Genomic DNA, 18,342 nt, shown 5'->3' on the forward strand with positions numbered 1-18,342 from the left:
GCCATCTCCCACAATGCATTGCTGCCGGCTTCTATGCAAATAACATGGAAATGCTCCGCAGCAATATCCAGCGGTGGTCGGAGCCGCAGGTTCAGGGCAATTATCTCCCGATATTTCTCACGCTGATTTCATATTTCCCTCAATAGTAAAACAATCAAATATTAATAATCTCCGTAACTTTACTTCTGACTTCAGGATCCACTATAAATAGGATCGAGCGATCCCAGATCTCCTGCCCGGATGATCCTCAGTGGTCTGGGGTGCAGGCTTCAAACCTGTAGCTGTCTAGGGACAAAGTGGTTCAATTCCACCCTCTGGGCGCTCACATTTTGGGCAGAGTCTTTCCTTATGCTGGAAGCTCAGGAGCCATTTATAGGGGGCTTCTCGCATTTATTGGGGGCTGCTTTCACACATCAGTTTTTTTCTTTCAGACACAATCCGGATCGTTTTTTTTATTACGCCGGATGTTTTTTTCCCATAGAGTTGTATTAGCGCCGGATTGTGCCTGAAGGACTATCATTACACAAGATAAATGAGGAGACAGAGGAGGCAAAATCTACAGCTAGAGGAAAGAAGGCTACAGCACAGTCACAGAAGGTGATTCTCTACAGTAAGAGCAGTGAGACTATGAATTATTTACTGTAAGAGCAGTTAGATTATGGATTCTTTACTGTAAGAGCAGTGAGACTATGGATTCTCTACTGTAAGAACAGTGAGACTATGGATTCTTTACTGAAAGAACAGTCAGACTATGGATTCTTTACTGTAAGAGCAGTCAGACTATGGATTCTTTACTGTAAGAGCAGTGAGACTATGGATTCTTTACTGTAAGATCAGTGAGACTATGGATTCTTTACTGTAAGAGCAGTGAGGCTATGGATTCTTTACTGTAGGAGCAGTGAGACTATGGATTCTTTACTGTAAGAGCAGTGAGACTATGGATTCTTTACTGTAAGAGCAGTGAGGCTATGGATTATTTACTGTAAGAGCAGTCAGACTATGGATTCTTTACTGTAAGAGCAGTGAGACTATGGATTCTTTACTGTAAGATCAGTGAGACTATGGATTCTTTACTGTAAGAGCAGTGAGGCTATGGATTCTTTACTGTAAGAGCAGTCAGACTATGGATTCTTTACTGTAAGAGCAGTGAGACTATGGATTCTTTACTGTAAGATCAGTGAGACTATGGATTCTTTACTGTAAGAGCAGTGAGGCTATGGATTCTTTACTGTAGGAGCAGTGAGACTATGGATTCTTTACTGTAAGAACAGTGAGACTATGGATACTTTACTGTAAGAGCAGTGAGACTATGGATTCTTTACTGAAAGAACAGTCAGACTATGGATTCTTTACTGTAAGAGCAGTGAGGCTATGGATTCTTTACTATATGAGCAGTGAAACTATGGATTCTTTACTGTAAGATCAGTGAGACTATGGATTATTTTCTGTAAGAGCGGTGAGACTATGGATTATTTAGTATAGGAGCAGTGAGACTATGGATTCTTTACTGTAGGAGCAGTGAGACTATGGATTCTTTACTGTAAGAACAGTGAGACTATGGATTCTTTACTGTAAGAGCAGTGAGACTATGGATTCTTTGCTGTAAGAGCAGTGAGTTTATGGCTTTTTTCTGTCACTGGTGAGGACCTCCACAGTACACTCATATGGTCTGCTGAGCTCTGGTGTAGACCTGATATCACCATTATATGGTCACCGTATGGGGGTAATATCAGTCCTAGTACAGAGGTTGTGATTAGTGATGTTTATGGCGGAATTATCACTACAATAATATTTTATTATGGTCTGGTCATATTTGTCTCTTATCTTGTAATATTATTATTGTGGTATTATTTCAGCTCATATGGCGGTATTATTATTATGACTATTGCACTATTGCAGGTGTTGTAAGTCTTGTTTCCAGCAGGCAGGGTAATATTAGTAATGGAGACCCCCATTTGGAGCAGGGGGCGAGGGGAGCACGGGACTGCTTACTTTCACATGGAATGGCTGAATTTCAGCTCCGGACCGGCCGTGCCTCATCTACATGTGTCTCCATAGGGCGGTACTATGGGAGCGGCCGTATAGGAAGCCATGCTTTACACTGCAGCACTTTCCCTTTTCCTTTCTCCTCTATTATGGCCGCATATATCAGCCTGGCCATCTGCTCTTTATTCTATGAGTTCAGGTCATTTACGGTAATCGATATTTCAGCTGATATTTACACTTGTGGCGCAGCCGGGCAGATTTTCCAATATTTTGTGACTTGATTATTAGCAGCTCCAAGTCCTGGAGAATTGTCTATTAATGTGAGAAGAATCTTACAATGATTTTTCCCTCCTCCATGCTTTACACTGCAGCTACAATTCTTATCCTTGTGAGATTTTTACTTTTTTAACTCCGACATTCCCGGATCGCAGTTCACAGCTCACAAAGGTCTAATCTCTGTCCGGATCTCACTACAAGGTCAGAGGTCGCTCCGCCAGCAGGAAGGTGGCCGCTCCGCCATCTCCCACAATGCATTGCTGCCGGCTTCTATGCAAATAACATGGAAATGCTCCGCAGCAATATCCAGCGGTGGTTGGAGCCGCAGGTTCAGGGCAATTATCTCCCGATATTTCTCACACTGATTTCATATTTCCCTCAATAGTAAAACAATCAAATATTAATAATCTCCGTAACTTTACTTCTGACCTCAGGATCCACTATAAATAGGATCGAGCGATCCCAGATCTCCTGCCCGGATGATCCTCAGTGGTCTGGGGTGCAGGCTTCAAACCTGTAGCTGTCTAGGGACAGAGTGGTTCAATTCCACCCTCTGGGCGCTCACATTTTGGGCAGAGTCTTTCCTTATGCTGGAAGCTCAGGAGCCATTTATAGGGGGCTTCTCGCATTTATTGGGGGCTGAGCGCTGTTCACACGGCCCCATGTCTGCAGCCGGAGGAGCAGAAGAGGCGGAGGCCCATGGAGACCCCCGAGAGCTTTATCTGGAGTGCATTGAAGTGAATGGTGCAGAGTTGCGATACCTGACGCTGCCTGCAGGGCGGCGCCTGTAAATAATATTTTCAATTTCAGCCTCCATCAGGCAGATTCCCATGTTGTGCAGATAGAATAGAAAAAGAGCTGAAGGACGGGTGGTCACTTCTGCCGGAGAGCGGGTTGGTAAAAGCGCCATCCAACAATTCCCCGAAGAGGGGAGCAGCCACAACAATAAATAACGCCTTAAATAATAATAATGGTCCCAAAGTGTCGCTTCCAAATGTAACAAAAAAGAACTCGAAAACCGTAGAATCACAATGTAACCCGCGTCTCACATGTCAGGGCCGCTTCCATGGGTCGCACAGTCCAGGAATCCATGCTTTACACTGCATTTCCTCTTTGCTTGCCTTTATTATAGCCGCACCAGGTTCTTATTGTTACACTGGGAGTTCCCATCATTTAATATTCCGTTCACCTGAATCACGCGCATTTCTCAGGTTCGCCAATATTAGGCTTTTGTGAGCCTGACCTCATAATTATTATCATAGTTAATTAATATAATTAGCGGCTCCATGTTCAGGACAATTGTCTATCGACATATAAAAAGAAATCCTGAAACGTATCTTCTCTCCGTTTTCTCTCTCCGCCATGCTTTACACGGCAGCTTAGTTTGCTCAGATGAAGACGTCTGAACATCTTGAGATTTTTATTCTTTCACTCTGACAATCGGTAACTTTAATTTATACCTTAAATTTTTTTTAGGCAGGAAAAGGGGGTCTGTACCCCTTGGACCCCTGTACAGCTGCATAGGTTGCACCAATGGTATTTGTGACCCCTGATATCAGCTGAGAAATGGATACAATTGTATCTAGTCTGGACAATGCTCTGTGAGCTGAGCACATCAGCAGCTGAACAAATTGTGTTAGTATAGAGGATGGTAAGCTCACAGAGCATTGATACAATTGTATCCAGTCTGGAGGATGATAGCTCACAGAGCATTGATACAATTGTATCAATCTTGAGGATGATGAGCTTACAGAGCATTGATACAATAGTATCCTTTCTGGAGGATGATAGCTCACAGAGCATTGATACCATTGTATCTAGTCTGGAGGATGATGAGCTCACAGAGCATTGATACAATAGTGTCCTTTCTGGAGGATGATAGCTCACAGAGCATTGATACCATTGTTTCCAGTCTGGAAGATGATGAGCTCACAAAGCATTGATATCATTGTATCCAGTCTGCAGGATGATGAGCTCACAGAGCATTGATACCATTGTATCCTTTCTGGAGGATGATGAACTCACAGAGCATTGATACAATTGTATCTAGTCTGGAGGATGATGAGCTTACAGAGCATTGATACCATTGTATCCAGTCTGGAGAATGATGAGCTCACAGAGCTTTGATACAATTATATCAATCTGGAGGATGATGAGCTCACAGAGCATTGATACTATTGTATCCAGTCTGGAGAATGATGAGCTCACAGAGCATTGATATCATTGTATCCAGTCTGAAGGATGATGAGTTCACAGAGCTTTGATACAATTATATCAATCTGGAGGATGATGAGCTCACAGAGCATTGATACTATTGTATCCAGTCTGGAGGATGAAGAGATCACAGAGCATTGATACCATTGTATCCTTTCTGGAGGATGATGAGCTCACAGAGCATTGATACCATTGTATCCAGTCTGGAGGATGATGAGCTCACAGAGTATTGATACCATTGTATCCAGTCTGGAGGATGATGAGCTTACAGAGCATTGATACCATTGTATCCAGTCTGGAGGATGATGAGCTTACAGAGCATTGATAGCATTGTATCCAGTCTGGAGGATGATGAGCTCACAGAGGATTGATATCATTGTATCCAGTCTGGAGGATGATGAGCTTACAGAGCATTGATACCATTGTATCCAGTCTGGAGGATGATGAGCTTACAGAGCATTGATACCATTGTATCCAGTCTGGAGGATGATGAGCTTACAGAGCATTGATACCATTGTATCCAGTCTGGAGGATGATGAGCTTACAGAGCATTGATACCATTGTATCCAGTCTGGAGGATGATGAGCTCACAGAGGATTGATATCATTGTATCCAGTCTGGAGGATGATGAGCTTACAGAGCATTGATACCATTGTATCCAGTCTGGAGGATGATGAGCTTACAGAGCATTGATACCATTGTATCCAGTCTGGAGGATGATGAGCTTACAGAACATTGATACCATTGTATCCAGTCTGGAGGATGATGAGCTTACAGAGCATTGATACCATTGTATCCAGTCTGGAGGATGATGAGCTTACAGAGCATTGATACCATTGTATCCAGTCTGGAGGATGATGAGCTTACAGAGCATTGATACCATTGTATCCAGTCTGGAGGATGATGAGCTTACAGAACATTGATACCATTGTATCCAGTCTGGAGGATGATGAGCTTACAGAGCACTGATACCATTGTATCCAGTCTGAAGGATGATGAGCTCACAGAGCATTGACACAATTATATCAATCTGGAGGATGATGAGCTCACAGAGCATTGATACCATTGTATCAATCTGGAGGATGATGAGCTCACAGAGCATTTATACCATTGTACCCATTTATTAGCTGGGAGAAGATGGTCCATGTATAGGATAATTGCTGCAGAATGGAAACAAGAACGTTTCTATTCACTGACAGCAAACAGCTGAATTTCTCCACAATTCTGGAAGCCGGTAGAGCTTGTTGCCGGCCTCGCGGCTTGTTTGGGTGGTCAGCATCGGGCGGCTGCCATCTTCCTGCCTGATTCTATGGCGGCGGAGGTGATCCGGTAACTGAGCGCTGAGCTGCTCATCCCACAAGTGCAGACACTTCCCATTCATGACATTTATCTCCATTCCACTTGACATAGGGTATACGTGAGTTCCGTGACCTGGAAAAAATTACCCCAACCCCCTTAAACAGATCTCTTAACAATCTAAAGAATAAACTTCTAACGTACTCAAAACAGCAGACGGAGACATATGTTGGATTTAATTGGCCACAGCAGCCATTTTATTAAATAAAAGATAACAGAACTTTTATGACAACCCAGAATAGGAGGGGCGGTCCTCGAAGCCCCAAAGTTATAAAAAACTCAGTATCCCAAAAACTCCACAATGTTCAGCCCAGGATGAGTCTTACCCCCAGCCGTAAAGCACCAGCTCAGGGATAGATAACAACCAATCCTGGTCCACCGAACCCACCCCCATTCCAGGGGTCCATAAATCCACCTCACGCGGAATAACCGTACCGCGCCTTGTTAAATTCTCTCATGGGGTGTCCAGGACCTCTCAAGATCCCCACCCCATTGAACCACGATTTACCATTTCCACCGACTTCGAGGACCTCCACCCCCGCCACGAACACGAATGGCCTGACACCTTAGCCATTCATGTCCCTCCACACCTTCAAGCTTAATTCAATGCCACTACGGATAGCCAAACACCACATATCATTACCCACCGCGTTCAGGTGCACGCCATCAGCTCTCCAGTAAGCTCCTTGACCCGATTCCAAGTCCACATGTCTCACGGCCAACGCGCCATTCCTCACCATAAACCGAGATATGGCCCTGTTTATTTTAATCCGGGCCCTGTTCACCCCCTCGTGTGATCTAGCACCTCTCCATCTTTTACGGGGAATGATGTCGGACCACACCAACAACACTTTTGGAAACATGACCCAGAACCTCAGGATATCGAATTTGATATCCTTAATCAGCTCCCTACAAGACCGTTTAGCCAAATCATTCCCCCCTAAATGTATCACCACGATCTCCGGCACTCTATCCAGTCTAACAAAACGATGAAATTCAGGTAACCATTCCTTCCACACCATCCCCCTTTTACCGATCCATCGTAAAGTCACTGTCTCTCGAGAAAGACCCAACTGACGACCGTCCGGACGAACCGCAGCACGCAACGCAGCCCATACAACATACGAATGCCCCATGATCCAGACGAGCATCGGATCAGGCCCTGCAACACAGAAAGAAAGGCAACAAACAATTAACTTAACACAGCTTCTAACTCACAATAGGTTTGGGCGAACATACGACTGGAATCTTGAAGATTCCCACCTCCCAATTCTCCGAACCACATCCTCACCAAGGCCCCACCTAGCGGCCTCAGTCGCTGCCCCGATCCTGAAGGAGTGACCACTATATTGTGTTGCAGGTAAGCCCGCTGCCGCCAAACATTTCCTAAAAACAGAAATAAACTGAAAACGGGACAAGAAAGACCCATTTTCGTGCACCAAGAATGGCTCGTCTAACACCCCGCCCTTTGCCATGTACTTCTTCACGGATGCCACCGGGCACACCGGGGATCCTTCAACATTGAACAACACCACTTTGCACCCTTTCCCATACACGTCCGTTTTGGAAGCCTTAATAAACACTACCACCTTATTCCCTTCGACATCCACGTTTTCTCTTAACAAAATACCTTTTTTACTAACGGACGGGCTAACCAACTCACCTAACCGAAATGCCCCAAAGAAGGCCAAAGAAAAGGCTGCACAGAACAGAACCACTTCCCATTCGGAAAAACACACCTCTTGCAACTTCCGCTCAATGGCTGAGAGCACCTCATAAGATACGGGTCGGCGACCGTCCGAAGCCTTCCAGCCTTTCTTCCAACCCCGAACAACTTGCCGAACCAAGAAGGATTTCGTTATATCCTTACCCCCCCTCCATTTAAGGTTGAAGGCTAGCCCCGCCAGAAACTTATTCAAACGTGTCACAGACCAACCTGCCTCCCAATGATGACCTAAGAACAACAACAAACCATACTCCTCCTCCATATCCTGGTCCATACTTGACATCCAGGATTCCCACAAGCTCCAAGCCTGATTATAATGAGACCAAGATGAATCCGCGAGCGATTTGGTAAATAACTCTGTTACGGCCCTCGCGGCAGGTTCCACAACTCCACTGGACAATCCCGGCCCGCGCTCTCCGCCTGTGGTGCCAAATCCCGGAAAAGCTGCCACTGAAATTGAGAAAGAGCAACAACTATTGGATCAGGCGCTGACAAGCTAACTTCAGATACAATCCATAAGTTAAACTTAAGACCCAGGAAAACCAAGTGCTGCAAGACCTTCACTACTGCAGGCGTAGCCGCTGACAACGAGTTTACCGCCGTCACCGTTCCAACATGCTCACAATGAAAAGAAATCTTCAAATTCCTCAATTTGTCACCCCACAGGGCCAACGCAACTACCCTGGGGAACAAATGCAACAGTAGCCGGTTGTTTGTTAACCCCTCCTCCTTCCATTCTTCCGGCCAAGCCGCTGCTGACCAGCTACCATGAAAGAAAAGACCAAAGCCACTCATTTCAACGACATGCACCAAAATGCCCAAGGAGGTAGCATCTGCCACCGGCTGAATCCACAGAGATCTGCCATTGTACTCGTCCAGAAAATCCGCCCACATCTTCAAATCGTCCCGAAACTCTTTCTTTATCCTGATGAAATGCAAAGGGGACTTTACCCCTACTGTTGCCAAGGATAGGCGGCGGCAGAACGCTCGACCCATCGGCATGATCCTACATGCAAAGTTCAGTTTCCCTAACAACGATTGCAAACTGCGCAAATTTATCTTCTTCAAACCAATCGTATTAACCACATCTTGGCGCAACGCGGTAACCTTGTCTGCAGGTAGCCTACATTCCATTGCTACCGTGTCGATTTCAATGCCTAGGAAGCTTAACACTGTCACCGGACCAACTGTTTTATCCTCCGCCAAAGGCACCCCGAAGTTTTTTGTCACACTCTCCATTGTATGCAACAAAATCGAACAATCTGCTGATTCCGCTGGCCCTATAAACAGAAAGTCATCCAGATAGTGCGAACATGAGCGTATCCCAGACACATCTTTCACCACCCATTCTAGGAACGTGCTGAAGGCCTCAAAGTAAGCACATGAAATCGAGCAACCCATGGGAAGACAACGATCAACAAAGAAGCCGCCATCCCAAAAACAACCCAATAAATGCAAACTGTCAGGATGAACTGGCAACAAACGAAAGGCCGCTTCGATGTCGGTCTTAGCCAGCTTAGCCCCCTTTCCACATGCTCTAACCCACTCCATCGCTGAATCGAATGATAAGTACGACACCGAACTCAACTCGGGATCAATACCATCATTAACCGAAGATCCCTTCGGAAATGACAGGTGATGGATTAACCTAAATTTATTAGGTTCTTTCTTAGGGACCACGCCAAGAGGTGACACCCTCAGATTTGCAATCGGAGGGGCGACAAACGGGCCTGCCATTCTTCCCAGAGCAACTTCCTTATTCAACTTCTCCGACACGACCTCCGGGAATTGTAACGCCGATTTCAAATTTTTTCTTTTTAAACTAACATCCTGCTCAACATAAGGGATTTTGAAACCCTCCTTAAAACCGTCGCGCAATAAAACTGCAGCTGACCTATCAGGGTATCTACTTAGAAAGGCCTCCATCACGACCCACTGCACCGGAGTCACCCCTTTTCTCAGCTGAATCTCCAACTTTTTGCCTGTTACCCCTGAAACATTTTGAAGCGCTATGCACCCCCCCGCAGGTTGAACACTCGTGCCTATATTTACACTTGCTCCCGAATCTGCATATGCCATCATTGAAGGCGAAACACAGTCCCTTCTGCGAAGCCGCCGAGTGTCCTGACTGCCCTGAACTCCCGGCGCCCCCGTGAAAAGGCTGGCTAGTCTGACCTAAACGGGACGGGACCATAACTCTCATCCACAACGCTATGTCCTTGTGATCCCACCTGATACTTGGCCTAAAAGCCTTACGCTGACGAAACTGTTCGTCATAGCGTAACCAACCCTGTCCCCCATAGGTCCTGTAAGCCTCCCCTATGGCATCTAAGTAACAAAATAATGCCGAGCAATTTTCCGGGGCCTTCTCCCCGATTACGCTAGCCATAATAGCGAAAGCTTGCAGCCAATTTGAAAATGATCTGGGAATCAGCCTATATCTCCGTTTCTCCTCATCTTCTTTTTTAGAGTCCTCCCTTCTAGGTCTATCCAAATTAAATCTCTCTAGGGGTAAAAGAGAAAATATTTCTATGTACTCCCCTTTCCAGATTTTTTCCCTAACCTCTTGTTTTAAATGTGCCCCTAACGGGCCCTCGAAGCAGACATAGACCTCCCCCCTAGCCGCATCGTCTAGTTGCGGTACATCCTCCTTTTCCTTATCCTGCAAAGCTCCCTCACCTGGTGCATCAATTCCTGACCCAGGCCCTGGTGCTGTTCCGTCCTTCTCCCTTGATGAGCTCCCCGTGTCTGCCGCAGGACCCGCACTGCTGGATGTACCCGTAACTTCAGACAACTGTCTAGACCCCTCAAACGACCCCGTATTTCCCAACCAAGCAGCTGACGGCAAAGACCCCCTGCTAAGACCGGACCCCCACAAGCCCGCTAGCTCCCCTAAACCTCTAAGGATTAAACCCATACCCCCACTAGCAACTCCCGAAGTAATGTCACTATTCCTAGCTTCAGGGGAAACTATGCCTGGCAAATTAAAGATAGGGAAAATGTTCTCACCTAGCTGCCTGGGTGCTGTGAGCCCAGCAGCCGAAGATCCAGCTCCCAGCCGAAGGTGTCCTGCATCCCGACCGGCTTGATCCGCGATGTTGCCCGCCGAACTCCTGGCGGCCGTATCCGTGTCCTGGCGACTCGGTGATGCCGTCGACTGCCCTGGTTCTGCGGAAAGGGAAAAGGCCGAGCCAGCATCCTGCCGCCCGATGGAAGATGTGCGGCTCCTTGCCACGGATACGTCCCCGGCACTGCGTACCGAAGCGACGGAATGTCGCCTGCCGGAATCCGGAAAATTTCCGCCACCACCAGCAGAGGACGCAGATCCAGGAAAGTTCCGGCCATCACCAGCAGAGGGCGCAGATCCAGGAAAATCCCGGCCATCACCAGCAGAGGGCGCAGCTGCAGGAAAATCCCGGCCAACACCAGCAGAGGGCGGAGAACTTGCAATATCCAGGCCACCACCAGCAGAGGGCGCTGCTGCGTTGAAGACTCCAGAGCTGTGCACTGCAGAAGGCCGCACGCTGATGCCAGGGCCAGCCGACTGCCGCCCGCATAATCCTCGGCGCTGAGGGGCCACCGCACCTGACCCCCGTCTCCTCGGCTGTCGCTGCCTCCCACGCTGAGCGGCGCCAGCGGGCATGCTGGCGGCCGCCGTACCGGCTCCTGCTCCTGCCGCCCCACGTCGCCCGGACACTGAAGGAGGGGAGGAAGGATCCACCCCCGTTGTAGGCCCCGCCGCACTGGAGGATTCCTCCCGGCGCCGCGCTGTGAGGTGGAGGGAACAGCGCTGCTTACCGGAGGGTCCGCAGAGGGGCTCCTATTTTGGCGCCGGGCCCTGGGGATGATGTCCGGGCTTAGGCGCGCCGGAGGCCTAGTCCTCCGCGGCCGGCGCCCGTCCTGCGGTGCCTGCGATGGTGCTCCCGATGTCCCCTGGAGAAGGCTGTTAACGGATGCATTCAGCCAATATGTCCCCTGGGAGCTGGCTGCCGTCCGGAGACGCTGGAGGATCGCTTCCACGTCCATTCTGGTAAGTGTGACAGAGATTCCTCACTTGTCACGCAGGCACCTAAAATGGATGCCTGCGTGAGGAGCGTGCCCCTTTTTATGTGCCCCCTCCCCACAGTCCCCTAGTTCCACCCCTTATTTTCAAAAAAATGCCCCTAAAGCCACCCCTCAAGTTCCCAGTTAACCCCTTACCACCGTATCCCTTCTAACTGCTCCAGCTCCCCAGGTCCCACGTAACCCCGTCATGGCGGCCTCCCCTTACGTGCCGTGGGCCCCCAGTACGGCCTTTCTGGACGATGGATCATGTAAGAAATTAGGAAAAGCTTCTTAGGTAAACGATGCGTAGGAAATGGCGATTTTACCATTATACTAAGCCAATAGCCGTCTCTATTTATCCAGCACCGCAGGAAAAGTGCGAGGATTCTGCTAAATGAGTGTGAACACGCACCTACACCACGCACGCGCTCCAATTTACATTCTCTTTACAAGTTTTTTGGTCTTATCTGAAAAAAAACTGATTCCAACTGGATCAATTTTTTTTTTTTTTTTAACACTGAAGTCTACAGATCCATGAAATAACCTCCACCGTTCTCCCAGGCGAGCACGATCCGTTATTTTGTATAATGGCGGCTGAGAAACAGATAACTCGTAAGTATCATTCACTCCTGGACATGAGGACGTCCCTGTAATCGTCTGATCGGATCCACTAAGAAAAAATCCGATCTTATTGAAATGGAAGATAACGGACGGCGAATTAATGGATCCGTTTTCCATAGACGTCAATGTTATAAAACGGATCTGGCTGTAATCAGTTTTTCCTGGTAACAATCGGATGAAAGCCCCCCCTATAGGAACAGAGCCCCCCAGCTGCACAGAGGAGATCAGAGACGGTGTGGGCAGATCTTAAGGGTAGCCACAGACTAAGAATTACAAAGTAGAAAGAGCAGGTGCCCCAGCAGCACAGAGTATTTCAGGAAAGGGGGTCAGAAACTGAGAGGCGCAGTGGAGAGAACATGATCTCCAGCAGCACAGAGTATTTCAGGAGAGGACTCTTATCCCTCCCTATGTGGTGCTGAGGTGGACCTCCTCTCGTGGCTCCGGCTCTATGGAGTGCGTTCCGTGGCTCGGTCACCGAGGCCTCGTCCTTGGATTTGCCTCCATGAATTCATTGTGGATTTCCCGCGGTCGGTGCCGGTGATTAGCGGCTGATTGCTGCGCTGATTGAAGTGGATGCAGACGCCGCGTTACGCTGTGCTGTGATAATAAGGAGATTAGAGGCGATCTTCTTGTCGCCATTGTATCACTGACAAGATTGTATCCAATTAATGATACATAGTAACATAGTAACATAGTTAGTAAGGCCGAAAAAAGACATTTGTCCATCCAGTTCAGCCTATATTCCATCATAATAAATCCCCAGATCTACGTCCTTCTACAGAACCTAATAATTGTATGATACAATATTGTTCTGCTCCAGGAAGACATCCAGGCCTCTCTTGAACCCCTCGACTGAGTTCGCCATCACCACCTCCTCAGGCAAGCAATTCCAGATTCTCACTGCCCTAACAGTAAAGAATCCTCTTCTATGTTGGTGGAAAAACCTTCTCTCCTCCAGACGCAAAGAATGCCCCCTTGTACCCGTCACCTTCCTTGGTATAAACAGATCCTCAGCGAGATATTTGTATTGTCCCCTTATATACTTATACATGGTTATTAGATCGCCCCTCAGTCGTCTTTTTTCTAGACTAAATAATCCTAATTTCGCTAATCTATCTGGGTATTGTAGTTCTCCCATCCCCTTTATTAATTTTGTTGCCCTCCTTTGTACTCTCTCTAGTTCCATTATATCCTTCCTGAGCACCGGTGCCCAAAACTGGACACAGTACTCCATGTGCGGTCTAACTAGGGATTTGTACAGAGGCAGTATAATGCTCTCATCATGTGTATCCAGACCTCTTTTAATGCACCCCATGATCCTGTTTGCCTTGGCAGCTGCTGCCTGGCACTGGCTGCTCCAGGTAAGTTTATCATTAACTAGGATCCCCAAGTCCTTCTCCCTGTCAGATTTACCCAGTGGTTTCCCATTCAGTGTGTAATGGTGATATTGATTCCCTCTTCCCATGTGTATAACCTTACATTTATCATTGTTAAACCTCATCTGCCACCTTTCAGCCCAAGTTTCCAACTTATCCAGATCCATCTGTAGCAGAATACTATCTTCTCTTGTATTAACTGCTTTACATAGTTTTGTATCATCTGCAAATATCGATATTTTACTGTGTAAACCTTCTACCAGATCATTAATGAATATGTTGAAGAGAACAGGTCCCAATACTGACCCCTGCGGTACCCCACTGGTCACAGCGACCCAGTTAGAGACTATACCATTTATAACCACCCTCTGCTTTCTATCACTAAGCCAGTTACTAACCCATTTACACACATTTTCCCCCAGACCAAGCATTCTCATTTTGTGTACCAACCTCTTGTGCGGCACGGTATCAAACGCTTTGGAAAAATCGAGATATACCACGTCCAATGACTCACCGTGGTCCAGTCTATAGCTTACCTCTTCATAAAAACTGATTAGATTGGTTTGACAGGAGCGATTTCTCATAAACCCATGCTGATATGGAGTTAAACAGTTATTCTCATTGAGATAATGCAGAATAACATCCCTCAGAAACCCTTCAAATATTTTACCAACAATAGAGCTTAGACTTACTGGCCTATAATTTCCAGGGTCACTTTTAGAGCCCTTTTTGAATATTGGCACCACATTTGCTATGCGCCAGTCCTGCGGAACAGACCCTGTCGCTATAGAGTCACTAAAAATAAGAAATAATGGTTTATCTATTACATTACTTAGTTCTCTTAGTACTCGTGGGTGTATGCCATCCGGACCCGGAGATTTATCTATTTTAATCTTATTTAGCCGGTTTCGCACCTCTTCTTGGGTTAGATTGGTGACCCTTAATATAGGGTTTTCATTGTTTCTTGGGATTTCACCTAGCATTTCATTTTCCACCGTGAATACCGTGGAGAAGAAGGTGTTTAATATGTTAGCTTTTTCCTCGTCATCTACAACCATTCTTTCCTCACTATTTTTTAAGGGGCCTACATTTTCAGTTTTTATTCTTTTACTATTGATATAGTTGAAGAACAGTTTGGGATTAGTTTTACTCTCCTTAGCAATGTGCTTCTCTGTTTCCTTTTTGGCAGCTTTAATTAGTTTTTTAGATAAAGTATTTTTCTCCCTATAGTTTTTTAGAGCTTCAATGGTGCCATCCTGCTTTAGTAGTGCAAATGCTTTCTTTTTACTGTTAATTGCCTGTCTTACTTCTTTGTTTAGCCACATTGGGTTTTTCCTATTTCTAGTCCTTTTATTCCCACAAGGTATAAACCGCTTACACTGCCTATTTAGGATGTTCTTAAACATTTCCCATTTATTATCTGTATTCTCATTTCTGAGGATATTGTCCCAGTCTACCAGATTAAGGGCATCTCTAAGCTGGTCAAACTTTGCCTTCCTAAAGTTCAATGTTTTTGTGACTCCCTGACAAGTCCCCCTAGTGAAAGACAGGTGAAACTGCACAATATTGTGGTCGCTATTTCCTAAATGCCCAACCACCTGCAGATTTGTTATTCTGTCAGGTCTATTAAATAGTATTAGGTCTAAAAGTGCTGCTCCTCTGGTTGGATTCTGCACCAATTGTGAAAGATAATTTTTCTTGGTTATTAGCAGAAACCTGTTGCCTTTATGGGTTTCACAGGTTTCTGTTTCCCAGTTAATATCCGGGTAGTTAAAGTCCCCCATAACCAGGACCTCATTATGGGTTGCAGCTTCATCTATTTGCTTTAGAAGTAGACTTTCCATGCTTTCTGTTATATTTGGGGGTTTGTAACAGACCCCAATGAGAATTTTGTTACCATTTTTCCCTCCATGAATTTCAACCCATATGGACTCGACATCCTCATTCCGTTCACTAATATCCTCCCTTAAAGAGGACTTTAGACAAGACTTTACATAGAGACAAACCCCTCCTCCTCTCCGATTTTTACGATCCTTTCTAAACAGACTGTAACCCTGTAAGTTAACTGCCCAGTCATAGCTTTCATCTAACCATGTCTCGGTTATTCCCACTATGTCAAAGTTACCTGTAGATATTTCTGCTTCTAGTTCTTCCATCTTGTTTGTCAGGCTTCTGGCGTTTGCGAGCATGCAGTTTAGAGGATTTTGTTTTGTTCCAATCTCCTCACTGTGGATTGTTTTAGAAATGTTCTTACCTCCCTTCTGAGTATGTTTTCCTGGGTCGTCTTTGTTCGAGTCTAATGTTTTTCTTCCCGTCACCTCTTCTTCTAGTTTAACGCCCTCCTGATGAGTGTAGCGAGTCTTCTGGCGAATGTGTGTTTCCCAGGTTTGTTAAGGTGTAGTCCGTCTCTGGCGAGGAGTCCATCATACCAGTAATTCACACCGTGGTCCAGGAATCCAAATCCTTGTTGTCTGCACCATCGTCTTAGCCAGTTGTTTGCATCAAGGATCCTGTTCCATCTCCTGGTGCCATGCCCATCTACTGGAAGGATAGAAGAAAAAACTACCTGTGCATCCAGTTCCTTTACTTTCTTCCCCAACTCTTCAAAGTCCTTGCAGATTGTCGGTAGGTCCTTCCTTGCCGTGTCATTGGTGCCAACATGTATCAGAAGAAATGGGTGGACGTCCTTGGAGCTGAAGAGCTTTGGTATCCTATCGGTCACATCCTTGATCATCGCACCTGGAAGGCAGCATACTTCTCTTGCAGTTATGTCCGGTCTGCAGATGGCTGCTTCTGTGCCTCTCAGTAGTGAGTCTCCCACCACCACCACTCTTCGTTGCTTCTTGGCTGTACTTTTGCTGTCACTTGTTGCTGTGTGCCCTTTTCTTTTTTGCTTGCTGGTATTGCTTCATTCTTAGGTGTGCCATCTTCATCCTCTACAAAGATTTGATATCGGTTCTTCAGTTGTGTGGTTGGTGATTTCTCCATGGTCTTCTTGCTTCTTTTGGTCACATGCTTCCACTCATCTGCTTTTGGAGGTTCTCTGACACTTTTTGCACCTTCTGTGACCAGTAGAGATGCTTCTGTTCTGTCTAGAAAGTCTTCATTCTCTTTGATGAGTTTCAAAGTTGCTATTCTTTCTTCCAGACCCCGCGCCTTTTCTTCTAAAAGGGCCACTAGTCTACACTTCTGACAGGTGAAATTGGATTCTTCTTCTGGTCGATCTGTGAACATGTAGCACATGCTGCAGCTCACCATGTAGGTTGTCACATCTGCCATGTTGCTCCTAGATCCTGCTGACTTGCTGTGTGTTTTCCTTCTTGTGTAATCTACTCAGCCAAGCTCTCTTGCAATAATGTCCTACAGGCAAAAATTCGCGCGCCGTAAGGCGCGCGGTTTGGTGATGCTTTCGAAGCAGCTGGTCCCGGCTGTACCCAACGATCTTCTAGCTTAGGGAGACTTCGCTTCTCCCAGAAGGCACCTGGAATATGCAAATTAGCCTCCTGAAGCTTGAATCCCTGGTTTGGTGATGCTTTCGAAGCAGCTGGTCCCGGCTGTACCCAACGATCTTCTAGCTTAGGGAGACTTCGCTTCTCCCAGAAGGCACCTGGAATATGCAAATTAGCCTCCTGAAGCTTGAATCCCTGGTTTGGTGATGCTTTCGAAGCAGCTGGTCCCGGCTGTACCCAACGATCTTCTAGCTTAGGGAGACTTCGCTTCTCCCAGAAGGCACCTGGAATATGCAAATTAGCCTCCTGAAGCTTGAATCCCTGGTTTGGTGATGCTTTCGAAGCAGCTGGTCCCGGCTGTACCCAACGATCTTCTAGCTTAGGGAGACTTCGCTTCTCCCAGAAGGCACCTGGAATATGCAAATTAGCCTCCTGAAGCTTGAATCCCTGGTTTGGTGATGCTTTCGAAGCAGCTGGTCCCGGCTGTACCCAACGATCTTCTAGCTTAGGGAGACTTCGCTTCTCCCAGAAGGCACCTGGAATATGCAAATTAGCCTCCTGAAGCTTGAATCCCTGGTTTGGTGATGCTTTCGAAGCAGCTGGTCCCGGCTGTACCCAACGATCTTCTAGCTTAGGGAGACTTCGCTTCTCCCAGAAGGCACCTGGAATATGCAAATTAGCCTCCTGAAGCTTGAATCCCTGGTTTGGTGATGCTTTCGAAGCAGCTGGTCCCGGCTGTACCCAACGATCTTCTAGCTTAGGGAGACTTCGCTTCTCCCAGAAGGCACCTGGAATATGCAAATTAGCCTCCTGAAGCTTGAATCCCTGGTTTGGTGATGCTTTCGAAGCAGCTGGTCCCGGCTGTACCCAACGATCTTCTAGCTTAGGGAGACTTCGCTTCTCCCAGAAGGCACCTGGAATATGCAAATTAGCCTCCTGAAGCTTGAATCCCTGGTTTGGTGATGCTTTCGAAGCAGCTGGTCCCGGCTGTACCCAACGATCTTCTAGCTTAGGGAGACTTCGCTTCTCCCAGAAGGCACCTGGAATATGCAAATTAGCCTCCTGAAGCTTGAATCCCTGGTTTGGTGATGCTTTCGAAGCAGCTGGTCCCGGCTGTACCCAACGATCTTCTAGCTTAGGGAGACTTCGCTTCTCCCAGAAGGCACCTGGAATATGCAAATTAGCCTCCTGAAGCTTGAATCCCTGGTTTGGTGATGCTTTCGAAGCAGCTGGTCCCGGCTGTACCCAACGATCTTCTAGCTTAGGGAGACTTCGCTTCTCCCAGAAGGCACCT

General features: G+C 46.8%; 2 non-coding genes across 2 annotated transcripts; both read left to right on the top strand.

The window, feature by feature from the left end:
* The first annotated feature begins 234 nt into the window (after nt 1–234).
* TRNASTOP-UCA (transfer RNA opal suppressor (anticodon UCA)) lies at nt 235–321 on the top strand. The gene has a single exon. It is a non-coding gene; the product is annotated as a tRNA-Sec (tRNA).
* Nucleotides 322–2,735: 2,414 nt separating this feature from the next.
* On the top strand, nt 2,736–2,822 carry TRNASTOP-UCA (transfer RNA opal suppressor (anticodon UCA)). Its single transcript has one exon. It is a non-coding gene; the product is annotated as a tRNA-Sec (tRNA).
* Nucleotides 2,823–18,342: the final 15,520 nt, after the last annotated feature.

Source organism: Ranitomeya imitator, chromosome 6 (genome assembly GCF_032444005.1).
Source record: "Ranitomeya imitator isolate aRanImi1 chromosome 6, aRanImi1.pri, whole genome shotgun sequence".
Lineage (NCBI taxonomy): Eukaryota > Metazoa > Chordata > Amphibia > Anura > Dendrobatidae > Ranitomeya > Ranitomeya imitator.